The 21,051-nt window shown below is 43.8% G+C and overlaps 1 protein-coding gene and 1 long non-coding RNA gene across 7 annotated transcripts in view; one reads left to right on the plus strand and one right to left on the minus strand.

Annotated features, from left to right (window-relative positions):
* LOC103307555 (uncharacterized) overlaps positions 1-20,594 on the minus strand; it is an 87,254-nt gene extending 66,660 nt beyond the window's left edge. For all 6 annotated transcript variants that reach the window (XR_010599881.1, XR_010599879.1, XR_010599876.1 and 3 more), the window contains exons 1-3: positions 20,455-20,594; positions 19,451-19,533; positions 11,171-11,413 (exon numbers count right to left, since the gene is read on the minus strand). This is a non-coding gene — a long non-coding RNA (uncharacterized LOC103307555). The remainder of the gene's footprint in view (positions 1-11,170; positions 11,414-19,450; positions 19,534-20,454) is intronic.
* Positions 18,146-21,051, plus strand: part of PROX1 (prospero homeobox 1) — a 57,665-nt gene continuing 54,759 nt past the window's right edge. Inside the window, exon 1 of the mRNA XM_065589458.1 lies at positions 18,146-18,269. The gene's annotated coding sequence lies outside the window, so the exon portion shown is untranslated. The remainder of the gene's footprint in view (positions 18,270-21,051) is intronic.

Genomic DNA, 21,051 nt, shown 5'->3' on the forward strand with positions numbered 1-21,051 from the left:
GCCAAAGCAATGTGCTTGGCTGTACTATCTAAAACTACTAGACCACACTCTCCTCCAGAACCTATATTAGGGTTCCTAATCCCCAATGTTCTGCCGTTGTCTAACAAATAACTGTGTAAACCACCACCATAGTATGTGTCATTTTTCCCTCGAGGGATTTGTCCACATAAGGGATAACAGTCTACTGCTGCTATCTGCTATTATCTTTAGGTCAAGGGGTAGATATCTGTGCTGTGGATCTAAAGGCCCGGGGTTCTAACTCCACTGATGTCCCATGTAGAGGGTCAATATGGTTTCACGTGATGAATTTCCTGGGGGGGGGGGGTTTCAGCTGACTTTTTAAAAACCTAGGAAATTACATCCCAAAAGCTACGAAAACTATGTTAAATCAATATTATGGTTGCAAAGTCAAACACTCAGAAGTTAAGAAATACCAGAATCAAGGTTGCCTGTGGAACTTTAATTTGGTACTCTTGAGTATGCTTTATTATAGTCATGCCCAGCACCACACTGGAATCTGTGGCCTGGTCAAGAACAGAACCCAGCTCCCCTGAGTTTCTTAAACACAAGAGACTATCCGTAATTTTCCTGCAACCCTCCACCTCATTTGCTTTCTCTCCAGCACGGTTCATGGGGCCAGGGTTCTATGGAGCAAATACTTTGTGATAATGCAATGATCTATGGCACATAGATTGAATCAGAATGCACACAAGGATGCTGAATATTTTTTTCTATAGTACTAAACTGGGCTCTTTACAGTGGCAGAAAAGGTTACTTCATCAAAGAGCTTACAAAGGTCCTAATCCTGCAGCTGCTTAGCCATGTGAACTATGGGAAGCTGACTGAATTCAATAGGACTACTCATACCCATAAATTTACCCATGTACCTACATGTTTGCCAGAGGAAGGACCAAATAAACGAAGTATAGCTGAAGTATTGCGGATGGAACATAAGATAAAGCAGATGTTTAAATAGTGAAATTTATACCCCACTGTTTTCGTTCCACGTTTTTTATTTTGCTTTCTTAAAAGAGAGAGAGAGAAAGAGAGAGAGATTAACTGTGCCTGATAATGTTAGCATTTAAATGGTCCTGGTTCTAGGTTTCACCAAGGTCCTAAGGGGACCCCAGCAAAAGTCAGAGCCAGCCCAAGGGTTGCTCTAACTTACAATGGCTGCAACAGCTCCCAATGGAGCCATCCATCAGCCCAGAATAACCAGGCGGAGGTGTGTTCTGGCTGTGCTTCCTCCTTCCCCAAAACTTCTGCCTCCCCGAACACTATGCTATGCTGTGGGCTGGAGGAAATACTATAGGACCATTCTGATACCCTATGTCACTCAGGTAGGTTCTTTACACAAACGGGGTTCCCTAGGAAGCTGTTGCCACCTCTTTTGCCATAAAGTAACAAGATCAGGGAACGGAATTAGGGTCCAAGAATCTCAGTCCAGGACCTTTCACAAGCACTAAATTCACTCACCTAAGATGCAATTTGAAAGGTTTTGCTTTGGCCTGCACTAGCTACTGCATCATAAAATGATTTTTCTTATGGCAAACATGCACACACACATCTCCACAGCATGCTCCAGTAGGATTGTCAGTCATTCACCTCTGATAGAAATCCTGGCTTACAAGAGATCATCTGCTCCATTAAAGAGGAGAACTCGGCAGTAAAAATAAAAGTACGGATCTCAGCAAAAGAGAGAGACGTCACCGGGTGAAGAGGTCAAGTCCGTGCCATCGACAGACTTAGAGTGAAACATTACAGCTATTAGGCTGTAACAAGACAGTTCAAGAATGAACTGAGGATTCCAGGCATGTCACGGAGATGACATCCTGACACTCCAGGGGTTGGGTGGTAGCTGCTCTTACTGAACCTGCTGCCGGCCAATCCTTGGAGTGTCACTTACATCAGCTCCGAAGTAATATGTTGGCCCACCCTTCAAGCAAGAGATGAGAAGCCACGATCAGCTAATAGAAAGTGACAAGAGGGGATAAAATAGATGAGGAGGGAGGGAAAGTTTTGGATTAAAAAAGCATCATTCTTTTCTTTAACACCAACCACCCTAACTATATGGCTGTGTTAATTAATGTAGCATTCAAGGATATTCATCCATTTTTACATATACCATTCATTTTTCTACTTCCACATATTTCCAAATTAGCCAGTAGCTCTTGAAGTAATCACAAATATGGCAACGCTTTCAACCTGATGGTGGGGAGCAGGGGAATTGCTCTTTCGCAGAAATAAAGTTTGAATAAGATGAAGATTGAATAATCAATGGAGTTTGTGTCTATCTATCTTTCTATCCAAGGGGGTTATACTGATGCCCAGCCCTGTAGCATCTGAGCATCTTCTCCCTTTTCAGGGTAAAAACTCTGCTTGCCAAATTTACAACTGTATTTGTAATTATTTGATCAGTTTGTTCTCTAACAAAATATTAATGCATCATTTGACACAGCCCTAATGAACATGCATTGAGAGGTTTAGCCCATGGAACAATTACAAAGTTTGTTCTCTTGATATTGTTCCAATGACACCTATAACTACAGGGCATGTGATACAGCTCACAGCTGCCCACCCCCTCTAACCACTAGGACACACGTGTACATGTCCTCAAAATACTGGATCAAATCTGTAAGTTTCAATGAAAATCTAATCAAATGTGCCAAGCTTTAAAGATCATAGCTGTGCAGTGCTTTTAATTAACAGTTTGGGGTAAGGACATTCTCTTACTATTTGTATGTAAAGTGCTTTGCACAACAGGGTCCTGATCTTGGTTAGAGCCCCTAGATGCTACCATAATGCAAATAAAATAATGATAATTATAATAATAATAACATACTATTGCATTAGATCTATAGATCAATACATATTGTAGATACATAGATGCTTCCTTTAAACTGTAAAGAATTCAAAGAATAACCATGCAGCAATATGTTTTGAAGTTTATGCCAAAAAGTACAAAAACCTGTAGTAAATCTAATTAAGCATTTGATAATGAGCACTGTTTTTTCTACTCAACATATTTTTCTGGTGTATTTGTTTGTAAAGGTAGAGATAAGCATAGTAACACAATCTGTTCTTTAATGCCATAGGCAAAGAAAATTACTAGTTATCAGCTACAACATTTTATAATATTTAGAAGACAGATTTAAGTATATATTTATTCTCTATTCCAGACACCTCAGATAGGGTCTGATCCTGAAAAGCCTTCCTGTCTTGAGTATTCCTTGATTTTAATGGTATTACTTGCAGGAAAAGATTGCTCATATGAGTAAAGATTAGAAGATCAGGCTTGTAGTCTTCATATCATAATATTTTTCATGGTTATTTTGTTATAAATAAAAAGAAGAGTTTTATGTACAATGTGACAGAAACAGCATGGTATCCACATATGTAGCATTTTGACAGATATATGCAGAAAACTGCAAATACTTAAAAAAACAGTAATTATTAGAAATCATAGCCAAAATAACATAAATCAACCTTGATTAGTTACATTAAAAAGTCCCTATAAACTGATAGTCTAAAAACAGGAAAATTAGCATCACCTCAAAGTCTGAATGGCTAATAAAAAAAACATAGTTAAAACAGATTAAGGTTCAAATCAAGGTCATGAAAGGAACTGATTGAGGAAAGCTGTCATTTTTTCTTGGGTTGTGTGTCTGTTTTAGTGACACCGTTTCCTCTGAATCAGAGTCTTACAATGAAAAATTACACTGCTGGGGTTAATAAAGAGAGCACATTTCTTTAGATCACGATTTCAATTAAAACGCATGCAGAGAGAAAGGCTAATTTCTTGCTTAAAGGTGAAATTGAATAAATATAAATAAATTAAACAATCTCTAACAAATTATGGGACAAATTCATTTCCACAATTCTACTCCTTGTGCCTACTGTGGATTCACCTCAGTGGAAGTGTCCGTATTGGCCCCAAATCTCTATTTCCCCCCAGGGTTTCTTTCAGGACGGGGCAGCTTTAAATTCCAGCCAGGGCTCAAGAACCCCTGCCAGAAGAGGCTATCTGGGAGAGGTGCTCTAGTAACATATTGACTTGGTGGCTTGCCCCACTGGTTGAATTGAAGTCTCAAGCAGCTCACGTTACTACACCCCCATCCAAATGTATGTGCTGTCCTGAGGGGCCAGGAGCTGGCACAAAATGTGAATTGAGCCCTCTGTGTGTAAGTTTAACTACAATACATTTTTAAGGGGAAGAGGACCTGTCTCTGGGTACACGTACTCCAGTGCTTTCTTTGCAACTGTCGATGGCAACACTAACACCAAAACAATACAGGCAAAGCTGGCCTTTGCATTTTTGGGCAGGTCTGGCCAACAATCTTTTGCATGCAACTCCTCCCTGAAATGTCACTTGCTCCTGCCCCTCCAATTGCACTACTAGGCACAGGGCAGGGTCCAGGGTTTCCAGGAAGATCTGAGAATTGATTTTGGGGTATCTGCCCCCCCAAAAATCTGACTCATTTTGAACAAGAAGAGGAAGGGACAGAGAGTTTTCAGATTACCATCAGAGGCCTCCTGCTGCAGGACACATACACATAGGGTACATCTACACAACCTATTAAACACAAGCAGCTGGCCCGGGTCAGCAGACTCAGGCTCATGGGGTTGGGCTGTGGGACTGTAAAATGCTGTGTAGATGTTTGGGCGCAGGTCGGAGCCTGAGTTCTGGGACCTTGGGCGCAGGTCGGAGCCTGAGTTCTGGGACCCTGCTTAAGGGGAATGTCTACACAGCAATTTTTAGCCCCAGAGTCTGATCCACATGATCCTGAGTCAGCTGACCCTGGCGAGCAAAAGCCATGCTGTGTGTCTTTTATTCCAGCGTAGATGTACCCACAGAAGCCTGAGACTTGAAGGCGAGGGGTGTGGGACGAAGGGAGGTCGAGGGGAGGGCCCTATTTGTCAACATCTAAAGAAGAATTTGCTAGGAACAATTGTACAAATAAAATTGGCTCCTGGGATTGGTAGGCTAGGGTTGTGTGCACACAAAACGGGAAATTTAGCATGCATGAGGGGTTTCAATAATATTCACTCACTAATGAAGACAACACTCCAATGAGATAGGCTGTAAGCTCTTTGGGGCAGGGGCCATCTTTTTGTTTTGTATTTGTACAATGCCCAGCACAATGGGGTCATGGTCCATAACTGGGACTCCCTAGGTACTACTAGAAAATAAAATAATAATAACTAACCTTAGTTAGCTGTTCAGTGGCATGTGATATATTATTATTATTATTATTATTATTATTCCTAGAAGACTTAATCAAAGTCAGGAATCCCAAGTGAGAGGCACTGTATTAACAAGAAATAAAGAGGAATTCCATGTCCCAGCGAACTCTCAATCTAGATTTATGACAAATGGCAGCAGGTCCTGTGGCATTACTTTTTCTGTTACTAAATAAAGGACTTCTGTCGTCCAGAAACTAAATTCCCTTCTGACGAACATAAAAGAAGCTAGCAGGTAGTGCAAAGTAGTTTTGTAAGTGGGTTTTAATGTTTGTTTACGTTTTAACCTGGAAGAAACCCATTTACATTGAGCAAAGTGGATTCAGATTCAGATGAAAATAAATTATTTTAGGAAGCTAGGCTACTTTGGAATTTAAAAAGTCAGAATTGTACAGACAAGATTATAGTGCCAGAAATCACATTTTTATTGGTACATTAAATACTTGTCACTTAACCATGCATATCTGAAATGTGGAGTGAAATAACCCTCCAGCAGTGAAGTCAATATTTAAATCAATATGCCTTGAGAGGAAAATAACTTACTCGTTGGTATAGATTGAATTTTCTTCCTCAAGAATCTCTTAGGAGATAAAACAGCATATTTCTGTTGTAGGGGCAACTAAACAGCACTGTCAAGTAAGTCTGATCATTCTTAGAATTCAATAACTTGATGCTCTGAAATTATGATGTTGTTATAAATGCCATTAGACCCTGATGTCGGAAAACTATTCCTCTTCCAGAAAAAGGCACCAAAATTAGTTTGGATTTGGTCCTGCAGCATGCCAAGCATCATCAACTCCCATTTATTTCAGTGGGAGCTGAGGGCACTTAGGGCCAGATTTTTAAAAGTACTTAGATGCCTAAAGATGTGAATAGGCTTCTAATGGGATTTTCAAAAGTGCCTGTGTGCCTAACTCCCATTGATTTCAATGGGAAACCCATTTACATTAAATTCTTTTGTAAATCCAACTAGATGCCTATCTTAAAATTTTGGTCTTCAGATCTTTGCAGGATTTGGACCTATGATCCCAAAGCTGAAAGGTCACAAATAAAACAGAGCATTGTCTTCTTAAAGCAATAGGCATGATTGTAAATCAGCAAACTTTTTTTTCTGAAAAACAGTTGTTATACTCTCTTCAAATAAATTAATTAAACACCCAGGAAGTTATAAAAAGAAGATGCTTAGGTGATAATCCATCTACAAAAATATTTTTTCTCTTTTGAAAACACCAAGCTAAGGAAAGTAAGTATATAAAATAAAGTTACATTTGCAGGCCAATATCTGGCTGATTATTTCAGTGGGGTAGAGCACAATGTTAACTAGCAAACATCCTTCATTTTATTATTTGAAGTTACACAAGACATTTAAGATGGGGGCTAACACAGGGATGCGTACAGTACTGGTTATGTAACTCCAGCTAACCCAGTTCTGACCCTCAGCTCCGATTCTTGACCTTTGACTTCAGCTCTGACTCCGGCTCTGACCCTTTCACTTTTAGGGCACTGCAGTAGTGTGTGAGCCAATCCAGGACAAATGACTGAGAGTTGTTGCATCTGGCAGCTATTCAGTGGCCTATGTGAGCTGTTGGGCTCAGTTACTACTGGACAACTGTTTGCATCACATATGTCTCACCTACATTACAATAAAGGCCATGCTAGGTAGGAAACAGTTTCCAGTCATCATCATGGCAAATCCCAAAGAGTCATGGTCTCCTTGCAAATCATATCGATAGTCTCCCAGATTGGTTTTTGGCAAGGCACTTAAGATGGTCTGACTGTATATTCAGTTTTGGCACCCAAGTGATCACTGGCCATGGAGCAGTATTCCTTGGTACACGGGCTTTGGAATTTGTTGGTCTTCCACTCCTATAGGTTCAAAGATTCATAAATTCCAAGGCCAGAAGGGACCATTGTGGTTATCTAGTCTGATCTCCTGTATAACACAAGCCATAGAACTTTCTCAAAATAATTGCTAGAGTGTATCTCTTAGAAGAGCATCCAATCTTGATTTAAAAATGGTCAGTGATGGAGAATCCACCACAACCCTTGGTAAATTGTTCCAGTGGTTAATTACACTATCAGGAATCAGGGTGTTGCAGCAGTGCCAGTCTACAGGCAACCTAACGAGCACAGCTAGCTTGTAGTTGGCTGCCTGATTGGCTACACTCAAAGCATTTGCCCACAGCTGTAATAGGTCCTGTGCCTGCTTGTTCCCAGCCTTACTCCCGCCTTGTTCCAGTCTTGTTAAAGCCCTTTTCCTGCCTTGGACCCAGCCTGCTCCTGCCTTCGGCCAGCCTTTCCACATTCCAGGTAACCCAGTTCTGACCTTCGGCTTCGATTCTTGGCCTCTGACTTCAGCTCTGACCATTGGCTCTGGCACCTTGCCTCTGACTGCAGGTCTGGTCCTGGGCTCTGATTCCTGGCTACTGACTTCTGTTCTAACCACCAGGCATGAGTCCTGCTGTGACCAATAGCCCTAACTCCTACTCGCACCACTAGGCACAACCGCCCATGTCCTGGTCTGTGATACTCTCACTGCTAACAATGTCTTTATTTCCAACCTGAATTTGGCTAGCTTCAACATCCAGCAAATAGATCATGTTATACTTTCTCTGCTAGACTGAAGAGCCATTATTAAATAAACAGACTTCCAATATGCCTACACCAAGAAAGCCACTGAAACTGAACCAGGGATGGTGGAGGTGGTAGCTGGGTTCAGCTTTGAATACCCTAGTTTCTGATATTGTCCTGCCACTGATATGGAGCTGCTGACAGAAATGATGAAAATGGAGAACGTCAATCCAGTGTTCTTCAGTGTTCTCAGTGCCCACCAGTCACATCCATACAACAGAGTTGGTATAACCGTGGTTCTATATATCCACAACTTTGTAGCAGGCCTGATGCCATGATATCCACACAGAAGAAACTGAAGGCCTGAAACATGACAACAGCTGCTGCTATATGAACATCATGTCTTTTGAGCATTCTCCAGCACTATCTATGATGTTAATCCAAATATTTGACAGCTGCCACCTGCTTACAGTAGCGTAGCTGGGGGGGGGGCGGGGGAATGGCTGCTCCCCACCGAGCACAAGTGGCGACTTTTTAATTTTACTCACATGGGAGCGGGGGGAAAAAAAGGCGCCACCCACTGCGGCGCTTTTTCTGACGGGGCGGCACTCCGGGTCTTCGGCGGCACTTCAGTGGCGGGACCTTCACTCGCTTCAGGTGTCTTCAGCGGCAATGAAGCTTCATTGAAATGCCGCCGAAGACCTGTGGAGCGAGTGAAGGTCCCGCCGCCGAGGTGCCGCCAAAGACCCAGAGCGCTGCCCCGTCAGTAAAAGCGCTGCAGCGGGTGGCGCCTTTTTTTTCCCGCTCCCACTCTTCCCTCCACCTGGCTACGCGACTGCCTGCTTAATGTCTAGTCCAGACAGGTTAACATTGAATGGGTTGTAATGTGGACCTAGAGGCTGTTTGATGGTAATAACTAGACCAATGTGCACTGGTGCTTGCCCGATCAGATTGGCCACCAGTTGCGGTCATGGGCGGCAAGTCCTATGGGCCCGTGGTGTCTGGGCACCAGGAATATTCCTGGCCTGGGGCCTGGCTCCAGCAATGTTTGGGGCCGGGTCTCTCCCTTGGCCCCGCCTTCTGCCCCCACCCCTCCTCTGTGTCCCCCAGGCCATTTAAAACAGCCCAGGGCCCCCACTCACCACTGGCAGTGCAGCGCAGCTGAGCGGCTTTCTCCCTGCTCACTCCACATGGCTGCCAGCACATGGAGACTCCCAGCCTGCCCTGCCTAGGAGCCCCAGGTAAGCACTGCATCCCCCCCCACCCCTCCCAGAGCCTGCACCCCCCTTTTGCCCCCAAACTCCCTACCAGAGCCTGCACCCCAGCCCTCTGCACTCCCTCCCAGAGCCTGCACCCCCACCCCCAGCCCAGAACCAGCACCCAAACTCTGTCCCAGAGCCAGCACCCCTTGTCCCCTCCTGCACCCCCAGAGCCTGCACCCAGCACCCAAACTCCATTCCAGAGCTGGCACCCCAGGCCCCCTCTCCCACCCAAACTCCCTCCCAGAGCCCAACCTCTCACCAATCCTGCACCCCAATCCCCTGCCCCAACCCCAGGCCTGCACCCCAGACCTCCTCCCCTCACCCAAACTCCCTCCCAGAGCCTTAGGCAGGTGGGGGCGGAGTTTGGGGGGCAGAGTTAGAGGGGGCAGGTTCTGGGCACTACCAAAATTTCTACAAACCTGCCACCCCTGGTTGCGGTGAATCACCAGACTGAGATAACAATGAAACTATTTCCAAATAGTGATTTAAAATCTGTTTCATCTAGCACTGTTTCAGCTACATTGTAGATACGGTATACTTTGGTTAAAATATATGGTTTTTTAAATGCCTTCAGGAGACTAGGCACTAGACAATGACTGTTTTTACCAACTTCACACTGTGGGCCAATCCACGCTAGAAAGCTAAAGCAAAAAAATAAAAACTAAAATCAAAATCAGCTAGAGTCACAAGGTCTTCTTTATGGTGGGGAAGGAACCAAAAGCTACACAGGGCATGGTGTTGCGCTTGATTTATGAATGGGTATCAAGAACAAATTGTCTTCTAACCTCCAAGAGGTGGATCCGTCTTCAGCAGGATTGTGGTATGTTGGCGTGACAATTTATCAGGAAGTCTGGACTCCTAGCATCTACTATATAGTTTACTGTATAGTTTACTGTAACACAACACACCACACAGTTTCCTGGTCTGTCGATCCAGCAACTTTCACAAGTATTGTTCCATATCGTCAGCTGCTGTAATTCAGTGGAGCTCCACTGGATCTGGTCCACACTGACAATTCACTTACAATTTTAAAATGGAAAAGTAAGAGTCAGTGTGGGATGACATTCCAATAATAAGGCCAGCACTTGCTACTTCTGTAACGTGTGAAAGTATTAACAAGATGCTGATTACACACTGGATACCAACACCACCTCTATTATTATAGAATGATTTTTAAAGAGAGAGGGAGAGAAAATAATAAAAACCGAGCATTGTAATACTATTAATAACACATTCTACCTCACAGGCCCTGGTAAAATCTGGTTGCAAGGCCAAATAAGGTTATAGCGTCAGATGAGATCAGAATCTGGACACAGCTGCCGGCCAAGACTCTCCTGGTAGGAGAGAACTATCCATGGGATAAAGCCAATAGTGCCCACTCCTGTTCCAATTTTCCCAACCACCCCACCATAAGGGGAGAGATGGCATGTCAGGGGATGGAAAAGGCATGAAAGAGCAGGGAGAGATTGAGGTAGAGTACATAACTTTACTCCACCAATTTACAGATGGTGTATGGTCCCCGAGGGCTCTTAGCCAACTGTTGGAAATCCAAGCAGCCCCATCGTTGTTCTAATTTATGTCAGGACCAGGATCATGACAGCTTCTGAATCAGGAATCTATAACCAATAGTTGTTGGCCACAGGTGTCTCATTTAGCGGACCTCAGTGGAGGAGAAAATCTAGTCCATATTGTTCATCTGTACATGCATTGTAATAATGCTGCATTTCAGGAATTGGAAAAGTGCAAACGGCTAATCTTAAAAAATACTCTCTCAAAAATATGGATTATGGGTAAATGTGTCAGGCATGAAATGTTTAGAATGAGCAGAATGTTAAACTACACTTGATGGGTAGGTAAATGTAATGGCCAGTGCCACTCAACCAATCTTTTCCCAGGAAAAGTCTGAACCTGAGGTGTTACCAAGTGACAATTTGTTGAGATAGCATTAATTCTGTGACAGTTAATTATTGACAGATTTGAACTATTTTCTCTCTCAGTCAAAACCTGGCCCTATCCCAGAAGTGAGCAATTTACAACCGGAAAGGTAAATCTACCCACGTGCCTTTTTACTCTGAGTTTTAGCTTTCTCCCCTTACCTTTCCTTCCCCATAGTTACTGACAGCTTGTCTGTGTTAGGGATCTTTGCAGCTACGTAGCTACACTTCTGCAAATACTCAGTGGGGATGTGCTCCATGGGTGTAAAGCAGGGTGTTCACGGGTGCAACTTCAAACTGGAATACGCCCCACTTCATACCAGCATATCTACACTGCAGCAGATACACTGATGTCATGGCTACATCATTGTGCAAAGATCCCTCCCGTAGACGAGTCCAGAGATCCTGGGAAGGGAAAAAACAAAACAAAAAAAGAAAATGAAATGAAAACAAGCTGAAAGTTTTTTTCTGAAGAAGCCGAAGATCCCCTAGTGATCACGAACCCACGTCAAGGTGGTTACCCTGCTTAACCCCGCTTGGCACAGAGTGGGAATTACCAAGGGGAGATCCATCTGGAGCTGCCTCAGATAAGAGGTGTCCAGTGTTAATAAACAGGCTTCCTCTACACCTCAGCAGGGCCTTCCTTTTCTAAACAGTCTTCCTTTAATGTTGTCAAATGTTTTTTTTTCCATTTACTCAACAAGCACGCCTTTAATGGTGCGGGGGGAGAAGGGGGAGGGAAGAGGAGAGAAGTAGGGATGATGAAAAAAAGAAAGAAAGAAAGAAAAAAGGCAGCACAGTTTCCAAACAAATTGGACACCTGCTTTGGAAAAGAAATTACTGACTCTAAACTTTCTCCCAGCTTAGCTATTTTGTTCAGCCCTTACATACATACAGCCATGACATGGAAACGGGCAAGGACTACTATACTTTTTCTTTCTGAATCTAGAGAAAGAAAGAAAGAAAGAAAGAAAGAAAGAAAGAAAGAAAGAAAGAAAGAAAGAAAGAAAGAAAGAAAGAAAGAAAGAAAGAAAGAAAGAAAGAAAGAGAAAACTGGGCCAAGTTTTTTAAAACCACACCATAACATTATTTGTATTACTATACACACTCATTGTAATATCTGGGAGGTCTTACACAAATATGTCATACCCCAAATGCCATGTACAGGGGACATGCAATCCAGCTGAGGTTAATGAATGAATGAGGTGCCCATGAAGGTTAATTTGCACAAATAAAAAGTCAAGGGACATCTTCAAAACAAAATATTGATTAAAGCAAGTTAAATGTTTTGACTTGAAGGAGACAGGAAGGATTAAAAAACAAAATAAAGCAGTATGTATAAGAAAGGAACTGGAATGAAAAAACACAACCCCCAGACACAAAGGAAATGGTAGAAAACATATCTGAATCAGCTAGTCATCTGCTAACAAGCTGCAAAGATTTCCAATGACAAGTTGTCACATTAGTTTAGTGAAACTGAAGCAGCACTTATCCCTTTTCCTGTGCTTAATCTCTCCGTGCGCTCCACAGAAACATGCTACCGCGCTTAATAGGATTAGTTTAGTTCACTTTCTCTTCTCTGGAGTGTTTTTTTTTTTTAACAATTCTATTTCCATCAATACAAGATCCATGAATTGAACTGCCCTTTGCTGAACCACTTAGATGATATTTACTCTCCAGGTTGAAGGTATTCTGTTCCTAAAGGTGTTGTTGTTGTTTGGGGGGGGGGGTTGTAGAGAGGGCTAGGGCAAGGGGTGTAGACAAAGACTTAAAATGTAATGGTTACAGATATTAGGGACCCTGTTCTCTCACACACAAACTGATGTAGTTCCATTGGGTTCAGTGGAGTTACTCCTGATTTACAGCAGTGTAAGTAAGAGCAGAATCAGGCCCTAAATGATCAGAGATTACTATCATAAATAGATAGACTTCTAACTTTTGTTGTTCTTGTTTTTTTGTATACTAGAAGGTTTGCACCCCAGTTCAGAAGAGGAAAGTAAAAATTGTTTCACATTCTCAGCCCCTGTGTCCCACGTTCTCAGCCCTAGTGTCATCTGTTTGATTGCTGAAGGAATGCAACAAGGAAAATGACTAAAGAAAAGGCCCTTTTAACAACATATCTTTATCATTTTCTATTTCATTGTCTTAGTACAAAGGAATGGTCGAGTCACCAATGGTCCTGAACATATTTCTGAAGTTTTCTTCTGCCATTTTTTCCCCTCGAAGAAAGAAATGTGTCACTGTGCAAAGCTGTCACCTTGGAATAAACATCATTATTTTCAGAGAGGATGCAGAATTTGGGGGGGAGTTTAAATCCTGGGGGTCTTAATTTTTCATCTGACCTGAAACCCTCAGATCTGACAAACCTCAAACTTTAGGGAAATTTGAGCTCTGGTTCTGCCCTTTGTGAATCGGTTCTATCTCTGTAAGGGGGGGGGAAAGAGATTTGCACGTACCCAAACTTTAGGTGCAAACTCTATGGCTGTGGCTTAGGATGAATGTTTATTGAGTTCCAACTTCCATAGCGCTCAGGAAATAATCAGTGTCACTGCTTAAGTGAATCACAATCAACCAAAACGGGAAAGTGGACCATAGACTGGAATCTGTTTCATACGCTAAGAGGAACTGCACTTGCAATTGCTCTGGGGTTGGGGGATGCGCTCAAGGGACGGAGCAGAAACAGCATGTACCCTTCCTTGCCAATGAGACGAAGCCGCTGCAGCTGGTGCTTGGAGGTAAGGGCGACACACGTGGCCCCAAGGGGCACTGATTCAACGCGAAAACCTGCCATACTCCACGTGCCCAGACAGCTGCTGGCCCAGGGACTTCCTACTCCCCTTCCTGCCTTGATTCGTGCGGTTCGGGGAGGCGGATCTAGTTTTTTGGAGGTGTTGGGGAATATTTTTTTTGCTGCCGAGCCCTGGCACAGGCGCCTGCGTTAGCTGAGGCCGCAGCCTTTTTTCTGGTACGACTAAAAAGAGCGAGGGGAGTTCAGGGCAAGAGAGGCCTGGTGAGTGGAGAGCGTGCATTTAATTACAGACATGCTTATTGATGCGCCACTGTTCAGGCTGCACGCGCTTAGAGAGAAGGTTGCAAGGTGCAGGGCTGGAGCGAGGTCACCCATAGCCCCACTTGCAAAATGTTTCAACTCTAGGCAGCTTCAAGAGTCTTTAAAAAAAGGAAAGAATTCAAGAGAGTCATTCACCTGCCAAATTTAGCCTATCTCCCTGTGCTGTCTCACACACTTCTGCACCCTTGTTCCAAAGCCCCTGCAGCACTCAAAGCTACAAGGGAAGACAAAATATGTCACCCATACAAAGAAGTCAGTGTTGGGGGGGGGGGGAACCAAACAGAAACCTTTAGTAATATATTCCTCTCACTCCCTTTCGGTGCTTGGCCTTTAGCTGTACATTTGTTCCTGGCTTCCTAAGATTCCCCAAGCACAGGGTAACATGAGTATTACTTATGATTAATAGCATAAGCCTATGTGACATTATCATTCATTAAAATGTATTATTATTTCCCACCTGTTTACCACTTATTTTGGGTGGGGAGGGGGATCGTTTTCCCTCTAAGTCTGCAGTGAGAAAGGGTGTTTATTTTTCCACCTCTGCAGAAACTGCCTTTTCAGTCCTCCAACCAAAGGTCGACTGACTGCCCTGGGCGTTTTGCCTGCCGAAAGACTGCAGATTCAGAGCCCCTCACCTCCCAAGTGCTCTGAGTCCCCCCTGTATCCCAGCAGAATGTATGAAGTCAAGAAGTGGTGGGGTTGGTTGTACCTATACACAATTATGTTGAATGCTTATTAGGACTGATTGCTTTTCTTCGCCTCTTGTAGCCTTATTTGCAAACCCTTGATCCCGTCTTGCCTTGCATTCCTCTCTAAGGGAAAGCTCCCTGTAAGTCACTGGGCAGGGTCGGGCTCTAACTGTATAGTTCCCTGTGATCCGGGTGGCAATCTGGAATTGTTGCTGTGTTTGAAATGAAAGAGCAAGAGCCCTGAGCGTGGGGTTTGGGAGCGGTGAAGGGCAACGAAAGCGCCAGGAGAGATCATAAAGAAAAGGGGGGAAAAGGCCAACCATTTAAGTTCGATTTATGTCTAGAATAAATCAGGATTCTTATGTATAGTTTGCTACGTTCCGTCATGCATCAGAACATACTTAAAACCTGCTTATTAAAGCATTTTAATACCATCCCCTTTAGAAGCAAAAAAAAAAACTTTTCCTGAAAGGTAAATGCACATCGCTACTGCTAGTTCCTTAACTTTCATTATCAAGAACTTCTTGTGAATCCTCCTGGTTTGGGTCGCTTGCCCCGCCCCCCTTTCTTTTTAAACGACACTTTTCTGCAATAAAATATCACCCAGCACATGTGGCAAGGACAGCCAGTGTATGCGGAACAAAATGTGTAAGTACGGGAACGCTGCAGTATTTCTACGACTATTTGGAGGAATTACCCTGTTTAATAGACTCCCCAGGTCACAGCCTACATTTACGGGAGTAAGTATTACCATTGTTGAGTGCAGTCCCTCGACTAGATAAGTAGATAGATTAGATAGCCCACCAACCAGAGAGCCCCCCGATTTTTTAAACTGCTATAAAAGGCATTTCAGTAATGGTGTATTGGGGAGAACGTCTGGCACGATGGAATATCCAGTAAAGCCGCATTTGATTTTTCTGGCATGATGAATGGCATAGAGCAGCGTATCTCGCAAAATGCTGGAAAATAGAATGCTAACATCTATCAACATTGCAATCCTTTTTTAAAAGTCTAACTTAAAATAATGTAAACCAGGCTTTAGCTCCCATACTATTTGACGTTCGCTAACAAACACAAAACCCTCCAACTCCTTCATTTAATCAGGTCCTTTTCCCACCTCCCCAGCCCAGTATCTCAGTGGGGAGTGTGCGAGATAAAACGGATAAAGAAGCCGCACGTTACTTCTGTTACATGGCACAAGTCACATTGAAAATATGTCCACCAAGACATATGTCTTGACTTAAGGAAGAGAAGGTATCAAATCAAAGATGTTCGGGTCAGGCTCAATTACATCTCAGATTTATGGTCACTAATAACCTAAAGATGGTCAGAAAGCTTGTTCGTGATCAGTCCTTAGGATTTGACATCTAACTTAGACTTTCATTTCATATTCCTTTACTTCTTGTCTGAGCACATATCTCCACGGCCATCAGACTTTCTGCAGCAACAAAACCCCACGGGCCAACCAAATGGCAGGGGGGTTGGCGGGGAGAAAGAGACTAATTTGTGGAAGGTAAAGCTAGGCTTCTAATGGTAAAGCTAGGAACTTGTGTATGGGCTTGGCACAGAGAAGCTACCGCGGAGCTCTTGCCTCCTGGATTAGGGGCCATGTGGAAATAGTACTCCATGTGTGAGGTATGGAGACGGGCACCCCCTTTATGCTGCCGTTTGTGGCGAGTCTGCTTTCCCACTTCTGTAGAGCGAGTGAAATTTCTCCGAAGGAGGGAATGGGATGAGGTTATAGAGGAGAAGTCACCGCAAATGACATGAGTGGTGGAAACTCAGCTGGGAACCAACAGAGGTTGGCTCAGGGCTCGATCCTTCACCCGCTGAAGTTCATGAACCGGTGCCCTTGAGTGCAGTGGCTGCAGGATCTGACCCTGGCTGAAGAGCCCGAAGGACGGGTTCAGAAAGAGGAAAGGCAAAGGGAGAGCCATTGCTGTGGCGGCTGCCCTCTGCTGCCACAGCAAGGCGAGAAGATCCCGTGGCCACGCTGCCTCCGATGCTGATTTCCAAACCCTGCCAAGGAAGTAATGTGTGGTGTGAGATGAAAACATCCGAAATTCCTCGTTACAGGCGCTATTCGGAACAGGAACATCATGCATAGATGGGAAGCAAGTGCCTCCACTTTTATTATGTCTAATCCGAAACTTTCTGGTCTAGAGAGTTTTGCCTCAGTAACAGTTTGTAATGCAGCTTCCTTCTCTCGTTATTCGCTTAGCCAGCAACTCAGGTGCTGCTGCTCCTACAAACCTGTTTGTTAGCGGTTAGGGGCAAATTACATTTCACCAAGCGATTTATGCCCACGCTTAAAAGAAAATATTACTTGTTTTTTTAAGTGTCGTCAAATAATTGCATTCCAGTTTGAGTCTTGTTACACTGTTGCACTGAGATATGCAGACAAATGCACTCACCTCTAGCCACTTCCTTTCCGTAAATCTTTCCACTGAAAGGTTGCCCCCTAGTATTTGTTCGTGTTTCATCTCTATTTAGTGAAATACTAAATTGCACAAGTAAAAAGAGGGGTAAATGGTAACGTCAGGTAGCACGAATATTTGGAACTCTTCAGTCACCCCCAAGAACTTTTTTTATTAAAAAATAAAAGCTTCTTGAGAGCTGTAATGTAAAAAAAAAAACGAATCTTGAAATAGAGGCAGAAGGAGAAGTAGAAGGGCCAATACAGAATACACGTTGGCTATATGGGATTCAGTCCTTTAGGCCTGAGTGAAATTATGGATGCTCTAAGCAACATCTCACCATGTGGTTACCACCATCTGTTAATATCTTGATATTGGAAAGTTTGGTGCCTCGGGCGAAGCCGAGGCTGGCTAATGGATCAGTTTCGGATAATATTACATTCTAATGATAAAAGTTTTCACTTTTTTCATCTATGCATAGTATGCTATCTACTAAATGACGAGTTCACTCCACAATACAGCAATGTGGTGAGCTGTAATTAGGGGCTTTTTATCTGTTGTATTTTCTTGTGACTCATGACTTTGGCGGAAGGAGGGGGGAAAAGAATGAACGATTTAACTAGAGGCATCTTTACGTTTTCTCTTTGCTCCCTGAGAGCTATGTTAAATGTTTATTCCAAGTGATATTAAGCGATCATTTCTGTTTACATTTAAGCTGTTAGTTAAACAAACATCACTTCAGAGGGGCATAAGCAATTGGGTTCCCACTAGGGAATTCCTGCAGCTGCCACTGCTACTGATCTTCTGGCATTCCGCTTATGAACAAGTCCAGGTTGGTTGGCTGTTCCATGGGCATCTATGGCTAGAAACCCCCTGAGCTGACAGCCTGCACGTAGAGTGACAGCTCCTCAGTTGGACACGACGATTACTAGTAATGGGAGTTGACTTTGACTTTCTGGTTTGTTTTCAAATGGGATGTAAAGAAACAACAAGCAAGCAAACAAAACCAGGAGCAGAGAATGGAGCAATCGCCTTTATGCGTCCACGGGGAGGGTAAATAGCCACCACTATCCCTTTGAACACAGGTAAGGCAGCGGTTTTCAAAGCACACGCAGCATTAAGTACATTGCGGCACCTTTTTTAACAGTTTAGTGGCCGGAAAGGCTTCTAAACTTGTGTTCACTCTTTGAAATAATGGAGGGGGGGAATACACAGCGCCGGAGCGTGTGGATAGAGTGTACGTGTTGTCCCATAACTGATGGCTGACTTTTCCGCGTCACCTAACGCATCAGACAACAGATGGGGGAGTGGGATCAGATATTCGGGAGTTTTCTCTTTGGAGAAAGAGACACGGGGAGCTGCAGCCTAAATAGAGACGGGGGCTGTGAAATTTCACCCACCCACATTATATGGATGGCTGGTGACAGGTCAGCGCGCCGCAGCAGAAATCCACGTGTCCAGGCTGGAAGCTGCAGCTCTCCTTTAACAAGACAGATCCTGGGGGGGGGGGGGGGGGGGGGTGGAGAGAGATCCCTGCGTCGCCGCATAACGTAGCCAGCGGAGCAGAGGGCGAGGCACTGTACGGCAGGTCTGCCCCAGAAGGGAGGGGAGACGCAGGTTTTATACTGGGAGCTGCTGGAGTCGTCGGGGCACTGGTGGCCGGGGTCAGAGCACCACGCCTGCTGCACTCGCCCACCGCTGCCTGCAGCGTTGCATAGCCTGGTCCCCAGAACTTCCCTCCCAAAGCAACAGATCCACAAACTTCCCCGGCATTGCGCTCAAGTAGCTACCCAGCCCCGTCTGGGCTGAAGTGCCCATCAGTCCTTTCCCGCGAGAATCCACTTCTTAGTTCTGCTTTCTTTCACACCTTACCGGCTCAGGGTTTGAGAAGTTTAGCTCGCTCTCTTTTCTTAAACTCACGCCTGTGTTTTGAGTTGCGAGTGCCCGGGCACTTTGTTTAAAATTGTTTGATGCATGATGTAGAAAATAAGAACAAAGAATGAACCAAATATAGAAGTTACACAGTCCCCAGAAATTAGCCTGGCTGACCTTGAAAATATCCCCAAATAGGACATTTAGGTCCATTAACTGAACGGGGATCTTAAGAGACACAAAATGCTAAACCCACGGACTGCGGTGTATGCATCTATCTATTTGGCAACTGTTTTAGCAATACTATGAAGCAGAGAAGTAAGTTAATATTTTAACAAGTACATAAATCAAGAGACGGATATTTATTTTCACACATATTAAACACTGTTCTTACCTTTTTCAAAGCGGCTTAACCTGTCTGCTCTGACTTTTCCTTCCAAAGGTTTGTTTTTCCCTCTTTTCCTGCGGTGTGTATGCCTAAACATATTTTTAAAGCAAACTTCAACATCATCCGTTTCAAACAGGGGGATGGTTTTCTTATAGAAATTAACATGTCCGAGTATTAACATGTCTGTGTCTTTACTGTTAGCACACGTCGTAAATCTGCGCTAACCAGTGTAAAACCTGACCGCACTCTGATCTAATTGCATTCCAGAGATATTGGGAAGATACTGATTCCCCCCCCCCCCTCCTACTGATTTACAGCAGAGTATATAGTCAATCGGTGTTCAATTAGCTAGGTATATATTTAAGTTAATCTGAACTTTAGGTGCACGCTTTTATTATGTCTGAGTCAGAGAAGTCCATAGTAAATAAAAGTGAGGAGCAATTAATCTTGTTTATTAAAAGCCATTTGTTTGGACACGGTGCAACCTGATGCTCTTTTTTGCTCGTTTATTTTCTGTCTCACAAGTGATAAGTTAAATGTTGGGCTCAGTTAAAGTTGCAGCATCACATTCAATAGAAAGTGAATCCTCTTTACACCTTGTATTTAAGATTGATACGAAGTTTTGAAATAACTAATTTTTTAAAGTTTGTAACCAGTGCATCAAGAAGTATTTAAGTACTGTATCCAAACAGGCATTCCTACACAGTAACTGGTTTGGGTTATTGTGTCTGGGTTGCAGGAAATTTCTTATATCTGTTGTGCTTTGGCTTTTTTTTTTTAATGCTACTATTGCTCTAGTTAGTATATGATGCTGCCAGAGATGATTTGCCACCACTTCCTAAACATTCACAGCAATGATAGCCCTGGAACAGGGACAGATTGGCTTCCAACTTGTACAGTTCCCCCTCTCTCTCTCTCTCACACACACACACACACACACACACACACAGAGTCTGGTAGAATTGTGGAAAGAAAAAAATCTAAAATCTTAGTGAATAACGTTGGGGTACCTTGGTCAGCACTCCTCACTTTGCTGAAGACTTTTCTCTATTTCCGTTTTTTTTTAAGTTACTTTATCTTGAAATACCCCCGCCCCCAAATTACTAAATAGCTGAGGTAGGGTGTCTCCTTTCATTTACTTATCCATAACTGCGGTGCAGCTTTTGCTGTGCAGTAACATCACCCAGACGAGCTTTGCGGCTCTTTAGGTAACTGATCTGCCATGCACTGCAGGACCTGGAGTGAGTGGCAAGATTCAGAAGTAGATCAAGTGCTGCTCTTAGCTGCTGCTGCTTGCAGATGGCTCTCTCAATGGAAGCACCAGATTAGGTGATAAAGTCTCCTTCCCTGCAGCACTGGGTGGGAGGCTGGGGAAGGGATCCAGTTTCTCCTCCTCTTTCTCCCCCCAGCCCTCTTTTTTTTTTTTCCTCCCAAGTTCTCGGTTCACTATCCCCCCTTCAATCCGAAGGAGCCTCCCGATTGGGCGCTTGGCCTGGCCCACGTCATTCAGACTGTGACGTGTAGTCTTCCTGTTTCCTTCAGCTGTGTCTTAAAGTAAATCTTGTTGTGGTGCGGAGCCCTCAGCTGAGCGAGGCTGCTCTGCTGCC

Source organism: Chrysemys picta, chromosome 3 (assembly GCF_011386835.1).
Source record: "Chrysemys picta bellii isolate R12L10 chromosome 3, ASM1138683v2, whole genome shotgun sequence".
Taxonomy (NCBI): Eukaryota; Metazoa; Chordata; order Testudines; family Emydidae; genus Chrysemys; species Chrysemys picta.